This window comes from Manacus candei, unplaced genomic scaffold, assembly GCF_025592945.1.
Source record: "Manacus candei isolate 608988 ecotype Guabito, Panama unplaced genomic scaffold, ASM2559294v1 h1tg000014l, whole genome shotgun sequence".
Lineage (NCBI taxonomy): Eukaryota > Metazoa > Chordata > Aves > Passeriformes > Pipridae > Manacus > Manacus candei.
The window spans coordinates 24,544,069-24,560,762 of NW_026138062.1; the positions used below are offsets into that span (position 1 = coordinate 24,544,069).

At 35.6% G+C, this 16,694-nt stretch overlaps 1 long non-coding RNA gene across 1 annotated transcript in view; it reads left to right on the forward strand.

Annotated features, from left to right (window-relative positions):
* Positions 1-16,391, forward strand: part of LOC127467208 (uncharacterized) — a 40,508-nt gene extending 24,117 nt beyond the window's left edge. Inside the window, exon 3 of the long non-coding RNA XR_007903008.1 lies at positions 14,292-16,391. This is a non-coding gene — a long non-coding RNA (uncharacterized LOC127467208). The remainder of the gene's footprint in view (positions 1-14,291) is intronic.
* Positions 16,392-16,694: the final 303 nt, after the last annotated feature.

The window sequence follows — 16,694 nt, forward strand, 5'->3', positions numbered from 1 at the left end:
TATGGACATGACTGACACGAATCTGGGATCTTGTGGGCTAAGGCACACAGCTTGATTGTACAGACACGAGATTTTTAGGATACCTGTCCCAGGATGTGGCATTGATCAGGGGTTTTTAAGGAAATCAGAACCTCTCAACCTCTGGATGTGGCTTCTAAACACAAACAGTGTACTTAATGTTAAAGAGCAACATAAACTAACAAACCTATGAAATCCTTTTACAGGAGACCTGGATGTGTCTTAAACCCAACTATTTGGCAAGGTGTGTGAGACCATTTACATGCATAGATTAGTATATTTGTAATTTTTTAATATAGGATCCAGAATTTATCATTAATTCAATTTCCTTGAATCAGAAGATACTGGATTTCGGCATGGGAAACAAAGGCACTGCACAAAAACATCTAAGTTCTGACATCTAACTGAAAGCTTAATTAAGGAGCCCCGTCATTTTGGTTTCTCTTTTGTCACTGGGCAGAAATACTTTTGAGAGTTGGTTCAGCATACCTAAGATCTAGATATAAGATACCTACTTCTTTTCACTAATGCAAAAGAATTTAGAATAATGGTGCTCAACTTATTTGCACATTTATTTGCAATAAATGAACCCTTTCAGGTGGGGTAAATCTTCACTATAATTGAATTTTGAGGTGCAAATCAGAACCAAAATTGCATAACCAAGACTAAGGTTTAAGTATTTACTTCTCACAGTGTACCTAGTGTATACTAGTTTGGACTAGTATTTAAAACTTTACAGAAATCAATAAAAGCAGTAATACTCAGATTACACTTGAAATACAGATATTTGTAAAGAAAATTATACCTGTTTTTCTAATTCTTGTTTAAATTGATCAGCAATACATTGTTTTTAACTCAGAAGACGAAATACATTCAGCATAATTCAGGAATAAACATTTACACAAAATGCTCTCAGTCAAAGAAAAAAAACAGTATAATAGGCAGGATGAACTGGCAAAACCAGCTTTTTACATGAACCATGAGAAAATGCATGGTTACTTTTAAAATGAATAGACTTTCATGCTTTGAGGTATGTACCTGAAATGAGAAAAAATTTCTGCATGGCGAGATTTTTCCATTACAGGTTTCCTTGTATTTTCTTTCAAGACATCCTTGGTCAGATAGATGAGCAACATGTTACACTGTGCACTACATCGACCATTACTCTGATATGATATGATTCTATGTGCATGTGAATAAATACATCTTAGAGACTTTTCACTTTTGCAACATGCAACACTGGAAAAAAAAAGGTGAGTTCCTTTCCACAAAATACATAAGCTCCAAGTACTGTTATGAATTCAGATAAGTATATAGAAAATAATACAAAAGTGCTTTGCTGAATAAATGCCTCAGGGCAAACTGCTACTATTACTGATGTTGCTACTCTAGTAATTGTTAAAGACCTTACAAAAAGAATTTGCAAGCTTCAGGACCAAAACCAGCTAAACCAATGTACTTATACTTCTGCAAGTTTTAGGCAAAGTGCTTGCCAAAATTTGAAAGCTCTAAGTCAGGGAATTAAGGAAGTGAGGCAATGAGACCAACTATTAAATCCTTTGAAATGTTGCTGTCTTGGGAGACATCTTTGTGAGGACACAGTGGAGAGAAATACTGAATAATAAGGATGTGTGCTGGCTAAATAGTGAACAATTGGGCATGTATACTACCATGATCTGCTGTGTCATTGAGAGAAGAGATTCTGAATCCTGCAGGCTGTTAAGAACTCTTCATTAAAGTCATTATCTTTGTAGAGATTTTGCACAGCATCCAGTAGTTAATTTCTTTTTCCTTAGCAAATAGTTTTAAATTAGCCACATAGCATATACCCTTGTGCACAGTTCACCTTTGGGCTTAGTAAATGCAATAAATGTATAAGTTTCTAGACCAAGCTGGTTTTGAGATAAGCAGAAGAAACAGAGGTAGAAAAGACGAACTCCTCTTACACAGACTTTGTGTGTCTAAGTACAAGTTTCTGAGCAGCAGGCAGGTATTAGAAGGGAAAATTCTGTGCCTTATCTATCATAGAAGATTAGGCTGGATGAGCATAACCTCAAACTAAAATGAGGATCTTTCTGTTTGCTAGACCAGTGAATATTATCCTTCTAGCAAGACTTGAAACTTGTATCTGAACTGGGTACCAAACCTCAAGGTAATGTGTTTAAATGTTATAAAGAATTCTGCGTTTACGGGGGGGGGGAAGAAAAAAGAAATTCTTACATTAAAACTACCTTAGTGGTTTTTTCTCTACTGAACCAGCTTTTACCTGATCAAAACTGGGTAGTACAGTACACAATGAAAAGATGTAAAAGACTACTCACTGGAAATAATATCTTAATTATATCACTATTATATAATATCGTCTTCACCAGTATCTGGGATGCCATTCAAATTAGTACTCTTTAGGGGTTTTTTTGGAGGGGAAGATCACCTCAGATCAATGATGATGATGAAGATAGAGTTACTGAGGAAATTCATTTAGATTAGTTATCTAAGAATGAGATTTAGAGCGAAAAAATAGTTCTCCGTGTGTAGTTAAAAATTTTAATAGGTGATTATAATAACAATAATTATATCATCTATATATTCATTCACCCGTATGACCAGTCTGTTAATGGGGATGTGGTTTTCCCCTTTTCTGATCTGTTGTTTTCTGGGCTGGTAGGACCTAAGTAACTGTACACAGCTCCTGGAATAAAGAGCATGTCTTGTCCACTCAGCAATGAACATTCTGGCCAATATATCAGTGTTGACAGTCTCTCAAGAATACATGCGTGGACCTTTATCTAAAGAATAGTTAACTGAAAGTTATAGGTAGGAAAGCTTTAGGATATTTTACTTCAATTACACAGGTGTTCTGCCAGAGGTAAGGAATGGATCACATTCTCATAGAAAAGGAGTAATGAGGCATAAAAATAAACAATGTCCTGATGACACCTTGTCCTAAATAATCCATGTGCCTGGTTGCAGAGGTTGAGATAGACAATAACTGCTCTTCTGCATCGCTGGAGGAGGTTATCAGTGGATGGTGTGGGTGAGGAGGTGATGTCAGTCATGTCCACATGTGATGTTGCGAATAGATGAGCTGAGATGGTAACTGAGCCATTCTATCCACTGGCATGAAGCAAACAACCAAAAAGTAAGAAAAATAAGCCTAAAAGTGTGCTTTTGAGAGGCAATACCTTTCCAGGCAAAGGCCAGTCTTCACCAAAAGGGTTGTGAAGCATTAGAAGTGTTAAAAAAACTACCCAGTCTGACCATTCATGAGATTCTCTGTCAGTCACACTCTCAAGGCCAGAGACTGTCACTGCTGGGGCTGAAGTCCTCTCACAGGGGCCGGCTCCAGTGAGCTGACAGTGCCCAACTTGACTCCCCATACACCCCACTCACACAGTCAGACCAGGTTTCCTTACCAGTTAAACTCCAGGTTTCCCGTGACAGAGTCTCAGATATCTTGTTCCATTAAGCCATTTATTCATGTCACAGTAACACAGAAACAGCCCAAGCTGGTACCTCCAAGGAGGATCCCTAACCAAGGAACCCCTGGGCTTTTACACCCTCATAGTCTATCTGTGCACAAGTCTTGCTCTTCCTCCCAACTCTTCAGCTTCTCCCCTCCTCTCCATGTCCCTCCACTGATCTTCACTGATCTTCATCTCTGTTGTATCCAAACAGTTATCGATTCCCAGTTCCTGCTGTGCCCTTTGTTATCCCACAGGTTGGCAGCCCATGGCTCCCATCAAGAGCTCAATCTACATTTCAATCTGCAGCTCAATCTGCACCTTGCAAGCTGAGCTACCTGAACCAGATATGTTCCTCAACAACAGGCTGCCCAGGGAAGTGCTTGAGTCACCAATTCTTAGAGGTATTTAAAAGACCTGGAAATATGGTACTCAGGGACTTGGTTTAGTGGTGAACTTGACAGTGTTGGGTTAATAAATAGACTTTATGATCTTAAGGGTCTTTTCCAAACTAAATGATTCCATGATTCTATGGCATGTCCAACACTTAGGTCCAGAATTGAAATCTACCTTTAAATCAGATTGTTTCTTTATAAAGACTATTTTATACATAAGTATGGGCACTTCATGTTTTTTCAATTGACTCAGATTTTACATTGACAATGGCTAATACATTAGGCCATCCTAGTAAGTGAGTTTTCTCTGCTTTCAAGTTTCATATTTTCACCAGGACATCAGTAAGTGTTGAAGGGTGATCAATCAATATTTCTACTTCTTCCTGGTAAACTGAGTGATTATGTACATGTTTTGTTATCACAGCCTAAAAACTGCATCTGAAAGTTTTCTTTGATAGAATTAGTTGGTTAACATTAGGGCAACTAAATAATGCAAGATAAACATGGCTGCAAAAAACCAAGGAAATAAATCCCCTCTGATGTGACTTATTTTCTCTCCTCATTTATAATTTTAAGATCTCTATTGGCATAATTTTTGGACAAGTAGCTGATTTTCACTTTATTTTTCATGCTGTAGATGTTCAGAACCTGATCATTATGACTGTTATTATTTCTGTATTATTATTATTTATTATTATTATTACAATTTAACTACTTAAAAACCATTTTGGTTTTGCAATTTCAAAATAGCGTGTAGGCAATGTCACTCTGCTACTGACTCATTGACAACTTACATCTTCATACTTTACCTTGTGACATCTCTTACAGTAAAAATATACTAATTCTAGTTTCATTCGCAAGATCAGCAATCGGGTACAGTCTCCAGGAAAAAGAGTTCAGATAGTCAATTAGTCAAATACTGCCATCAGCACAAAGTTTAATTGTAGAAAAGGTGTTCTGTGGCTACCATGTTTAAGCCATCTTCTTAAAAGAGTGACAATTTTGTTCTGTTTTGCAGATTATTTTATATAGTGTACATTTACAGGGAAACTTCCTTTTTACCATCTTCACCTAATCCCACTCTTTGTCAAATACTGTCACAAAACTTAACCTTTTGTTATGAGTAACAGTGAATCACTTCTTCAAAACTGAATTTCAGTTCTCAAATTCACAGTCTGGCTGAGGAGATATAGCTGTCACACTTCTGTTATACATTCAGCCTCATAGCAGCTGAAATAAACAGCTTCGTAACTGCTACTCCATTTTCATGTTAAGTTTGACAATTCACTCGTATATGAGAAAGTCTACAGGACATTTTGCGCATTCTCTCCAAGTGTTTTCAGTAAATCAATATGCCATAAAATATCTGAAGTAGTTCTAAGCTTACTCTACTAGTCATTAACTTAATCAACTGCTGTTCAGACACGACACAGATAGTATATAACACCAAATCTGTTCACTTAGATTGTCGATATCTGGCCTTATTTTTGTATCTTAATAGGACACTGGTCTGATTACGAGTAGATTTATTTACATTGGTTAGTAAATGAAGTTGTTTTCCCCTTAACAAGAGAGTCAGTGGAATTACAGGTGACATTTTCATTATTTCATTTTCTAATTCCAAAAGCAACTGATGAAACCTTAATGAGGTGGATGTTTTCAAACTGTCATTAATCTCTGCCTAAAGTTCTTTAATAGGATTATTAGTCTGAGAAAACAACAACCCAACAGAACAACCGAAACCCTCCAAACTAACCAAATAAACACCCACTCCCTCAGGTAGACAATCAATTATCAATGTGTGGGCTTCCTTCATGAATTATATGAGGCACCCCTTCTCTTTTCTAAACAAAATTTGAAGGACCTGGAGTAAATATTCCTTTAACAGAATAAATAAATGGATCTAAAGTGAGTGGATATCAGTTGGGAGGAAAGTCTGTGTTCACCTATGTTTTATGTAGCTGTTTTAAAGGGAATGTCAATTAGGAATCGCACTGTAAAAGTGATATTTCATACATTTCTGCAGCAATATATACGGTGACAATAAAATTTCCAAGATGTAAAACTTGAGCTGTTTTGTGGAACTTGATGAAAGTCTGGTGTCAGGTTGGGCGAGCCAGAGAGATAGATGAAGACTGCTATGCATTGTAAGTTTACATATGAGCATATTCCCTTACTGCATTTCCTATGTTCTGATGAATAGCTCTAAATAATTTGCATTATGTATGTTGTGTTGCTTTTGATGCATTGAAAATACACAGTAGACACTGGTTTTAAACTTGCATGTAATGAGCTTGCTACAGGGTTGAATTTGTTTGTTTATTTATTTTATTTATTTATTGTTTCTTTAAAAAAAATGACGTCAAAAGCTGATTGCTTCCAGCTATTGAATTTATAAAATATCACTTGTAGAAATGAACTTGAACAAGTGCTAAATTTTAAATCAAGATTGTGCATGTAAAATCTGTAAATATGAAAGTATAAGAGAGGGTGATATCCTTTAAAAAAACTATTTTAAAAAACTGCAAGAATTTTTTTTTCTTTACATATCTATATCCATTTAAAAAGTTTCCTAATGGAGGTTTCTGTTGAGGATCTTATTCATTTGCTTACTTATATTTCTGAAAGGTGCACATTTTTCTGCATCAACTTTAAAAATTAATACAGCTGTACATAAGAAAAAATCAATGCTACATGTCAGCATACATATATTATGCCTGAGTTTATTGCAGAATGAAAGATATCCTGTACAGGTTTGTGCACTATTTGAAATCTGAAATCTTTCAAATACTTTGTAATCCAGACTACATTACCGTATGCAATATTTATGCTGTGTTGAAATATGTCTTAGTTTTTTGGTTTTTTTTTTTTAAGCTAACCAGCGACTGTGACATTCTATTTAAAATCTGGGTCGTATTGACTTTTAGTTCTATTTGAGTTGTGATTATTTGTGGAAACTCACAAGGTTTTTTTAGTCAAAATTGAGTAGACATTATGTTCTTTATAAAATTAACAAGCTGCACAATTTTTTGTTTGATCCACATAATAGTAAAACTGGATTTTGAATGTAAGTAAATCCATATGGTCATTTTTACAGGGCTAGACTTTGGTTACAAATATGACTTTAATATGCAATAAATTTTTATTTTCTTATAGTGGATTGTCTGGGGGAAGATTGCAACCTTTTTTCTGTTGAAATCTGATATTTATTCCTAGAAGCATTATTTTTACCACATCCTCATAACTGTAAGATTAAGTGTTTTCAACTTCCTTTCACAATTTTGTACTTTCTTTCCTTTTTTTTTTACTTCCCTCCATTTTCCTGAAAGTGGTTAAATTTCCATTCATGATCTTTCAACTGTTGTCTGAGATCCTTGGGATCCACTACCTGGACAAACAAAACCAAACTACAAAACCTCAAGGAAACAAACAAAACTCCCCATCTTTTATTACTCTTCCCTACATGTATTACTACCAACTCCGACTCAAAGTCACACACTAACGCAAATTCAAGAAAATGCTATATAATGAAGCAAAATCAAAAATAAAATCATCAATATTAACTCTTATGCAATCATGTCAGATCACTTTACTGTCTAGTGGCAAGAGATGCACCCTAGGTTGGGCTCTGCAGGTGTTTCAGTACAGCTGGATGATGGATATCAGCAGCAGTCAGGTCCTATGTAACAGGCAGTACTGCAATACCACACCACCAACATCTAGACAAAGGCTTTGGTTTGCTCACCTCAGATGACACAAATATTTGAATTTTGTAGTTTGCAACATTCTTCTTTCAACCTGACAGAAACTTGTATTTTATCTAGTAATAGAATTAGTATGTCAGTGCTGTGACACCTAACCTCTACTTCTAGTGTACAAAGTGTGATGACATTTTGTTCATTTGAATATGCAATAAATGCCACTGAGTCCAATGATTGTCAGTCAAGCGAATTATGAATGTTTACATGGTAAGCCATGAAAGAATTCTTTAAAAATTATTCTTTTAGATTTCTAAGTCAAAAATGTTTGACTTCAGATCCTCAAACATACAAATGTTTTTTGTATGTTTGTATACAATTACATAAAAATTGTAATTGTTCCATATCATGGACATACAAAATATTAGCTAGCTGCACGGCATTAATTTGTTTGGAAGTGGTACTGGAATATTTACTGAAATCCCTGGTTAGCAAGCATGTTCTTGGATGGCTTTGGAGTTCTGTTAACATGTAGACTAAGGAAAGGGAAGAAAAATGGAAATCAGAGGGATCAAACCTTTAAGTCTGATGTAAGCCTGAATATCTATTGGATCGAATCAGCTGAGTAAGCAAGTATGGCCACTGGAGCTTGCGTCTCATCAGCTCAGCAGCATGGGATGCACTAGAGAGAAAGTGGCAGCTGCTGCAGCGTGCCTGACCTCCATATTTCCAGAGCAGAAGGTCTTTCTTAAAAGACAAGAAAAAACTCTAGTATCTCATGAGGCATAGAATGCTACCAAAGCTATATACGGGTGAAATAGTGAAAAACTGAGAAAGCAGGAAAATCCCCAAACTTTTCTGAAGTTTCAGAAAGGTTTATTTTCACTCAAAAATCAAAACTCTTTCTTACAATACTTACAAATACGACCATGAAACTGCTCTTGGGAGCTAACCTATTCCTCCCCTCTTGTAAAGGTCCTCTATTTGTGTTTAATAAAACGAAACGTGGTCTTCCCTTCACTGGTTTTTAATAAATTCCTTTTTAATAAATTGCCTGAAGATGTTCTGTGTCTGATCTGCTGACCTGCCCCTCACCTCCTGACATAGCAAATGGATTTAGCAACACCACTGAAGAATATTTTCAAACTGAAATAATGCTCAGGCTACTACTGTCTGATCCAAATCCCACAGGGTACCATGCAATTCTTAGTTTCTCTTGGGTGAGCAGCACCTTCCGTCTTTCACTGTGAACAACTCATTTAACACATTAGAAGGTATCATCTTGCCTTGTAAAGTTCAGGGGGAAAAAAAATCCCAAGAAAAAAATTGAGGCATTATTATAGCTTGAGGGTGTCTTACCTGTACAGAAGAGACCATTGGGCTATTCATCTTGATCAGAAAAAGAGATGGTTCCAGGAAAAGACACGGAGAACAACTTTATCTTCTCCCTATAACAGTATGAAAACAAGACAGGTATGATCTTGCAGCTCAGTCTGTAGCTCAGGAACAGAGAATGTTGTCCCTGGCTGTGTTACAGGCTTCCCCTGGGATCTTTTGCAGTCATTTCTGTCCAGACTGGTTACATACTTAAATCTTTACTCGTGAAGGAACATCTGTGAATCTGTGCTGTAGATTCTCAGGATCTGAGTTTCCTAATGTAAAATGTGAATGACAAAGTCTGTCTATTCTCTCCCACATTATAGTTTTCATCAGTAATAAAAGAAGATGCTGCTGTGACTGAGATCCATGTAAATCTGCGTGTTGTGTGTTTGCATAGAGAGATAACTCTGTGGGGGAGAGAGGAAGAAACAAGCAACTAATGTATTTGCATCGACTGGACAGGATGCTTTATCCTTGTCTTATCTTTCAATTTTTAAAGTGTGCATTCATTTAATTGTAATGTAAATCTACTTTAACTTCTCAGGCTTTGCAAAGCCTAAGCATTTTGAGTTTATCACACCAACCTGAAGAGTTTTGAATTTTCTTATTTTTCTTTTTCATTTTCCATTTTTCTTTTTCCATTTTTCTTTTTGTTTTTCCTCTTTTTCATTTTTCCTTTTCTTTTTTTTTTTTTTTTTTTAAACCTGACGTACTGTGTCTTGATGAAATGGAGTTTGTTTTATCCATAGCAGCATGTATGGTGCTATGTTTTAGACTGGTGGCCAAAACAGTGTTGACAACACACTGAAGTTTTAGCTGATGCTGAGCAACACTTGCACAGTGTTGTCAAGGTTTTCTGTTTGTCATTATGCCCCCCTTCAGGCAAGAGGTTGGGAAAGGACACAGCTGGAATAGCTGACCCAAACTGACCAAGGAGATATTCTATAGTATAAAACATCACTCTCAGCAGTAAAACTAAGAGGGATCCTTTCCAAGGTAGCCATTGCTTTGACACTGCCTGGCCATAGGCCTGCTGGTGAGAGGTGGAGAGTCATTGGCCTTGCACCACCTGTTTCGATTGTGGGCAGTTTTTCCCTTCACTTGCTAAAATAACTTTATCATGACCCATGAGCTTTTCTTGCTTTTGCCCCTCCAATTCTCTTCCCCACACCACTGTCAGGAAAGTGAACAAGCAGCCAGTGAGTGCTTAGTTGCTGGCCGGGGTCAAACCATCACACTTGGTGTTTACCATTCAACTGCCTGACTCAAAGTTGTTTCCAATTCTCACAAGGATTTTCAGTTTCAGGACTCATGGAATTATCTTTATGTATATCACAAAAATCTGACAGGAAAATATTTAACTGTGGGTGGTGGTGTTTGTTTTTTTTTTTATAGTGTGGTATAAGTAATTTACAGTGGCTTACCTCAGGTCTAAATCACTGTAACATTGATTCCAATCTGGTGAACTAATTCTGCCCAGGACCATTTTTTTTAATTACTATTGGAACATGAACATCAATTTTACGTGAATGTTTTCCAGAAAATATTTAAAATAAACAAATAATTAAATCAGTGCATGCAAATCTGGTCCCTCTAAATCCTTTAACAATACCTACTATTTACTTTCTTAGAATGCATGTCTGAAGAAATTATGTTTAAAGTATGAATGAGTAAATATTGCTAAGCATTTTGTAGAGCTATGTTATTATTAGCATTCAGATCTGATGCTTAAAAATACATTCCTATTAGCATTCAGACCCGATCAACTTGTTAATCAAGACTATAGGAAGCAAAAAAAAATGGCCCAACAAGATAATACTCATCATATGACATTTAAGTGACTTGTTTTCTGGTTTAGCATATCCAAGATGACTGAGAAGTAAAATCAACACAATGGGCCTATAGGTTCCATTGCTGAAAGTATGCATTAATTTGAAAACCTGAATTAAGATTTTAATATGGAACAATAGATAAAACACAGTCAGTTTTACTGAGATGAAATTTGTCTCATCTTCAGTATGAATGACTTAAGTTTGGGAAGGGTGTATACTACAGTTATTCACATGTCTTGCTGAAAGAAATCAAGTTCCATCAAGCAAGGAGTTGAGATATAAACTACTCATAAAAAAGTTCTCAAATTTTAATTGAGATTCTTAGAATTTCTTTCAGTGCAATTTCTGTGTATTTGCATCTATACTGTTCCTGCTAGTTTAGACTGTTAAAGTTTATTCAGCCACACCTGTGTGAACTGTTTCTTTAATGAAATATAGAGCTTTGAAAAAGTCAGAAGGGAGTTATTAAAGTAGAACTAAAAGATAGATTTCACATTTGCAAGTCAGAGGATTCATCTGCCAGACTTTTTCTCTCTCTACAGACTTTTGGCTTTTAATCCTTCAGAAAGATTATTTGATCAGAATCATATCAAAAAGTGCAAGCATTTATTCTAACAACACACTTGGAAAATGTATTAAAGCTCTTATCAAGCTGGCTAACTTATGGGAAAAATCCTTCTTCAATCCAATAAGGAATGAGTTTCATCACAGTTTAGTTCTATAATGAAGGCTGAAGAGAGCATAGAAAAATTACCAGGAGTCTTATGAGAAAATAAGGTAGCTGGTTTGAAAAAATTTTAGGAAAAATAAATTTTAAATTTCCAATAACACAGAAAAAGTTTTAAGCTTTAAAACTAGTAGGTTAATGATACTCAGCTACTTATAAAAGCAATGAATTTTAAAATATAAGCAGCAAGAACAAAAAAACTTAAAAAGATCAAAACTGATCAGTGCTGTGGTGAAAACACATGTAACATTAGAGGAGACAACAATATATATAGTAAGCAATAAAATTAGAATAGGTTAGAAAGCAATCTAGGTTTAGTTTTTCTTTGTTTGAGTGGTTTACTATGAAGACAAAATGTGAAAATATGTAGGGAAGATAGTCTAGACATGTCATTGGATAACAAGTTGCTGTGCCACACTGCCATACTAAAACAGATCAATGATCTAGCTACTCCAAAATACCATCTCAAACACTGACATGGACTGCAAACTGCAGAGATAGGATGCAATACAGCAAGGAACAATTAAGAAAAACACCATTGCTGTTCATATCATCAATTTGGTGATTTCTCCCATGACATGTAAATCTTTATATACTCTTAAATTTTTAAATGTACATAAATGTAACTGGGAAGTGTTTGAAAAGGGACAGTGGATATGTATACCATTCACTAATACAGGCTAAAATGCTAGAATCTTGAATACAGTAATTTATAGCTGAAGGGACATTTTTAAGTCACTCATAATATAAAGGAGTAAGACTCATAAGTGATAGACCTATAGCCCGAAATTTAAACATGGCCTTAAATTTTAAGAAGTACTTTTATATTTTTGTAGTTGTGACAGGTTAAAATCACATAAAGACCATTTTTTCTTCTCTTTGAGGTGCTAAGTGTTTTTGAATATAAAACTTTCAAAAATAGTTTTAGCAAAAATAGTATTGTCTTTGGAAAAATTTGAAAAGAAATCATTTAGTCTGTCAACTGAAAAGACAAAAACAACGTAAGAAAACGTAAAGATACAGGATGACAAAACACATTTTATGATTTACTTGAAGGCAGATAAACATGCAAAAAATAAGTCACATGTATTGGAAAGTAAACCCTGTCATTAACATGTACTGAAGCTAGAAGCATTACACCCTAGTAAAATGCTTGTCCTATACCTCTGTATTCCTCAACAGGTTTTTGTTCAGTCTGAAGTGGCATCAGAATACAGTCTTTTTCAATTTAATATTTGATCTGGAGATAAAATAAGATGGTATCAAATTTTATATGGAAAACCCCTCAGAACTCAGAAAGTTTAAATTTCCAGTGGTGTCCTTTGAGTCAGATCTAGTAGCAGCTTTCAGAGATCTCTAATGCCATTTGAGATTCCCTAGATTATCCCAAGTAGCCTCCTACTGACAGACTAGAAGGGAATATGGATCGTGCATAGGTTTTATGTCGTATTTGTCAACTTACAGATATCTTGGATACCCCAGGGCTTCTCAGAGGTCACTAAGTGTTTTTGCAACTGGGGAACTAAGATGGTCTGTATTGCTTTTCTCTCTCTAGTCAGTTTTGAAAGAGGAAGTAAAAAACATTTGAGCAATAGCAATCTAGAAGGCTTTTACCACCACTCTTTTTCCTTTCAGTTCAGACTTTACTTAATATACCTATGTTAAAAATCTTGTTTAAGGGGAAAGAGGAAAACATGACATCTGTATAAAAAAAATTCTTTATTGTTAGTCTAGTGGTTATTTTAACAGTCTAATACAGGAAATATTACTAGTTCAGGTCAAATTATTACAGAAGAGGAAATAATGCTTCTCTACAGAAAAAAAGTCTGTGATAGCAATGATACAGTTAAAACAGTTATAGACACAGCTTTCATGCTTTTTTCTGGTGTTATCCCTTCCCCTGCTCCTCTGAGTCTTAGGATCGATTTCATTCTAGTGCTTGTGTAGGGTGAATTTTCAGCAGCAGGAATCTTTCACCAGGAAAAATATTGTTAATGTTAATGTTGAGGTTTTCTTCTTCCTCTCTCCAGGATTAACTCAGAATAATTTTAATATGTTTGCCAAAATGATTTTATAACTTTCTCTTTCTTTATTGGTCTACAACTGCATCTAATATCTGAATATAATATCTGTGATAGCTTTTAGGTATGTTAGATACTCATTCTTTCTTCTTTGTTACCCCTAAAATCAATTTTGTCCCACCCCAGACATGCAGTTCTGTAACTGCACATGGTGAGCTATTTACAGTATGAGGTCTGCATTGCCTTTCTGTATTCCAGCCTTTATCATCCCACTCTTGTGTTTTTCTGTGCTGCATCCCCACTTCTCAAAGATTCTGCTATCAGACCAGGTCTGCATTTTTTACATTGTTATCTTAGATCCATAAACATCTCATTCTGCATAGAAAAAAACTATTTGTCACTACTATATCTATAAAACTTTGATTGTACCATATAATGATAAGCAAAAAAATTAGCCACAGCCACCTGATCAGAAGAATAATTGTTCTTACAGCAAAACCAAATAAAACAAAGTTGCAGGCAGGTCAAGAAAAGTTCAGAAAAAGGAATCCTTACAAACTGCAGTCCTAAGACCTTGCAAGCTTATGGCAAAGCCTGTGGCCTTTACCAGTTCTGGATATATTGTATCATAGGTTACAGGATTACAGTACTTGCAGAGAAGGAAGTATTATCTCATATGTTGCATTAATATTAGATGCATGAAATTTAACCTAGTACAAATAAAATTCAAATTTTAATTTCTTTCCTTTTAAAATATAGGAATGAATTTGTCATTTATGAATGGACCTGAAACCATCCTTACAAGAGAAACATATATCCAGACTATGGAACTTAAAGCACCTGACCTGTTTTCTGAATCTGGAAAGTGGAAAAACAAGTGAGACTGCTGCTATCCCAGGCTGAGTCTACCACCAGAAGAACAAGGGAGACCTTGAAATGGCTACTGCAGATGCCTTCTAGCTTTCTTTGTTTGGTTGGTTTGGTTTATTGATTGGTTGGCTTCCTCAGATGTATTTATCTGGCAGGTTGTGAATCCAGTCTGTATAGCTCATTTGAATCTAAGCATGGTAATATTTTTTAAGTTTATATAGATTAAGTTAAGTAATGATGCCATAGTATGAGGTTAGAATATGGCTCAAAGTAATGGTTTTCTTATTTCTGATGTATATAAAAAGCTTTCACATAAAAAATCTATATTGTAGTTTGGGTTTTTTTCTCCTAATGTATGTCATTTAATGGGAAATTTTGTGGTGTTTTTTCAGTGTATTTTTTGATGCCTTAAGCAACAATCAGAAAACAGTACTGTGTTAAGACTACTGAATCTGGTATGGTGGATGTTGGACAACTCAGGAGCAATTTCTTTATTGAATTTCCCCTGAATTGTCTCAGGGTAAATGGCTTAGTGGATGTGGGATAAATCTATCGAAGCTCACTGCTATGAAAGGACAGCAGGCATGGGTTTGTGTTATTCTTGTCTACCTTTTTAATCCTCTTGTCACAAGTAAACAACAAAAGAAGTGCGTATTGAGCATTCCATTAACAGAAGGAATTCTGGCAAAACCTTGCAAATGTATCAGAAGACAGATGATGTTGTATCTCCAAATTTTTCCAGTTCTACCTATAATACAAAGCCTGAAGTAGACTTCAGAAAAGGCTTACCATCATTACATTTTAGCTCTGTTTAAGTTAATATATAAAGGCAGGCCAGGGATTAATCCCTGGGCCTGAAATCATCTGGAAAATAGATGTTATAAACTCGTATTGACCGAATAGATTTTTCTTGGAGAGATTTAGCTGGAGCAAACCAAGCCTGAGATATGGATCAAAATAACAATTGAGAAGAGTGAACAACAGCACTTCATGTACTGCATGATTGTATGCCATGGATTGTTTTTTGTCCCTAAGCCTGAGTAGCATGGCATGAGTTATAGACACCGACCTAACTCTCCCACCCTCCCAAACAGGCTTGCCATAATGCACTGCCTATTGCAAAGAGTCCTTAGCACATGTGAATGACCAAATCATGGTCAACCGCTGTTGCAGAGTTGAGGCTGGCATAAACTTAATGATGGGATGTGCTTTCCTAGCACTACAACACTGTGAGCTTAACAGTTGTGTGCATATACCCATGATATATGCGTTTTAAGTTTCCTGGCATCAGTATAGCCTTGCAGATTTTATGCTCAAGATTTCTCCTTCCCCCTCTTTCATTTAGTAATATAGATATTCAGAGAGCCATGTAATATTTACCTGATTGCTTTTTGTTGAATTTTTTGTAGCTTGGCCTAAAACATTCACGATATCCTTACAAAAAATACAAAATGACATACTGCTGCATATGACAGTCAAATTTTTTTTACTGACCTAGCAGACTGTAAGATTGAGCATCTGGATGCATATTAAATCAGAAAATATGGTGAGAATCTGCCTTCTAGAAACGATCACAGTTCAACCCTATGCCCTAAACAGAGCCCAAGTTTACAGATAAACAATACAGAAAGTAATCGTGCTTTAGACTCACACATGACTCACAGAATGACAAGCTTTCTGTATTTAATCTTTGCTTAACATAGGAAAGTTTTCAACAGTGTGATTATAACTGCAACATCAAGCAACCATGAGCAGAATATTCATTTGCTTGAAATGGATGACTGATGATGCCGTTGTGGCCTCTCCCCTTTCATAGATGTTTGTCTGCATCGTAAAGGCACCATGTGGCTTTTCAGACATCTGGTAACAGCTGATCATATTCAGGACAAGGACAGCAGGACTTCTGTTTGTCCAGATTGCAACACAGCACCAATACAATGAGGAATCTTGAATTTTACTTGACTCTATTGAGTATTATAAGCTTCCTCCTTTCAGAGGCATTCAAGTATTAAATGAAAACCAGAGCCCATTTATGAATAAATTGTTTCAATTCTGTATATGCTGTAAAATTAAAGAGCTATTACACCAGTAACTGATTACCAAGAATGACTGCAGCCAACTGTAAGGGAACACGCAAAACTGTATTCACCATTTGTAAAGTAATTTAAAAAATAATAATAAAATAAAACAAGTGTCAAAACAAGTCTAAGGGTGAATAGAAGGACAAATTTCCATGGATTTTGTTGATAGATTTTGTTTACTGCTCTGGGGCACATTCTTACAAAATGTGCT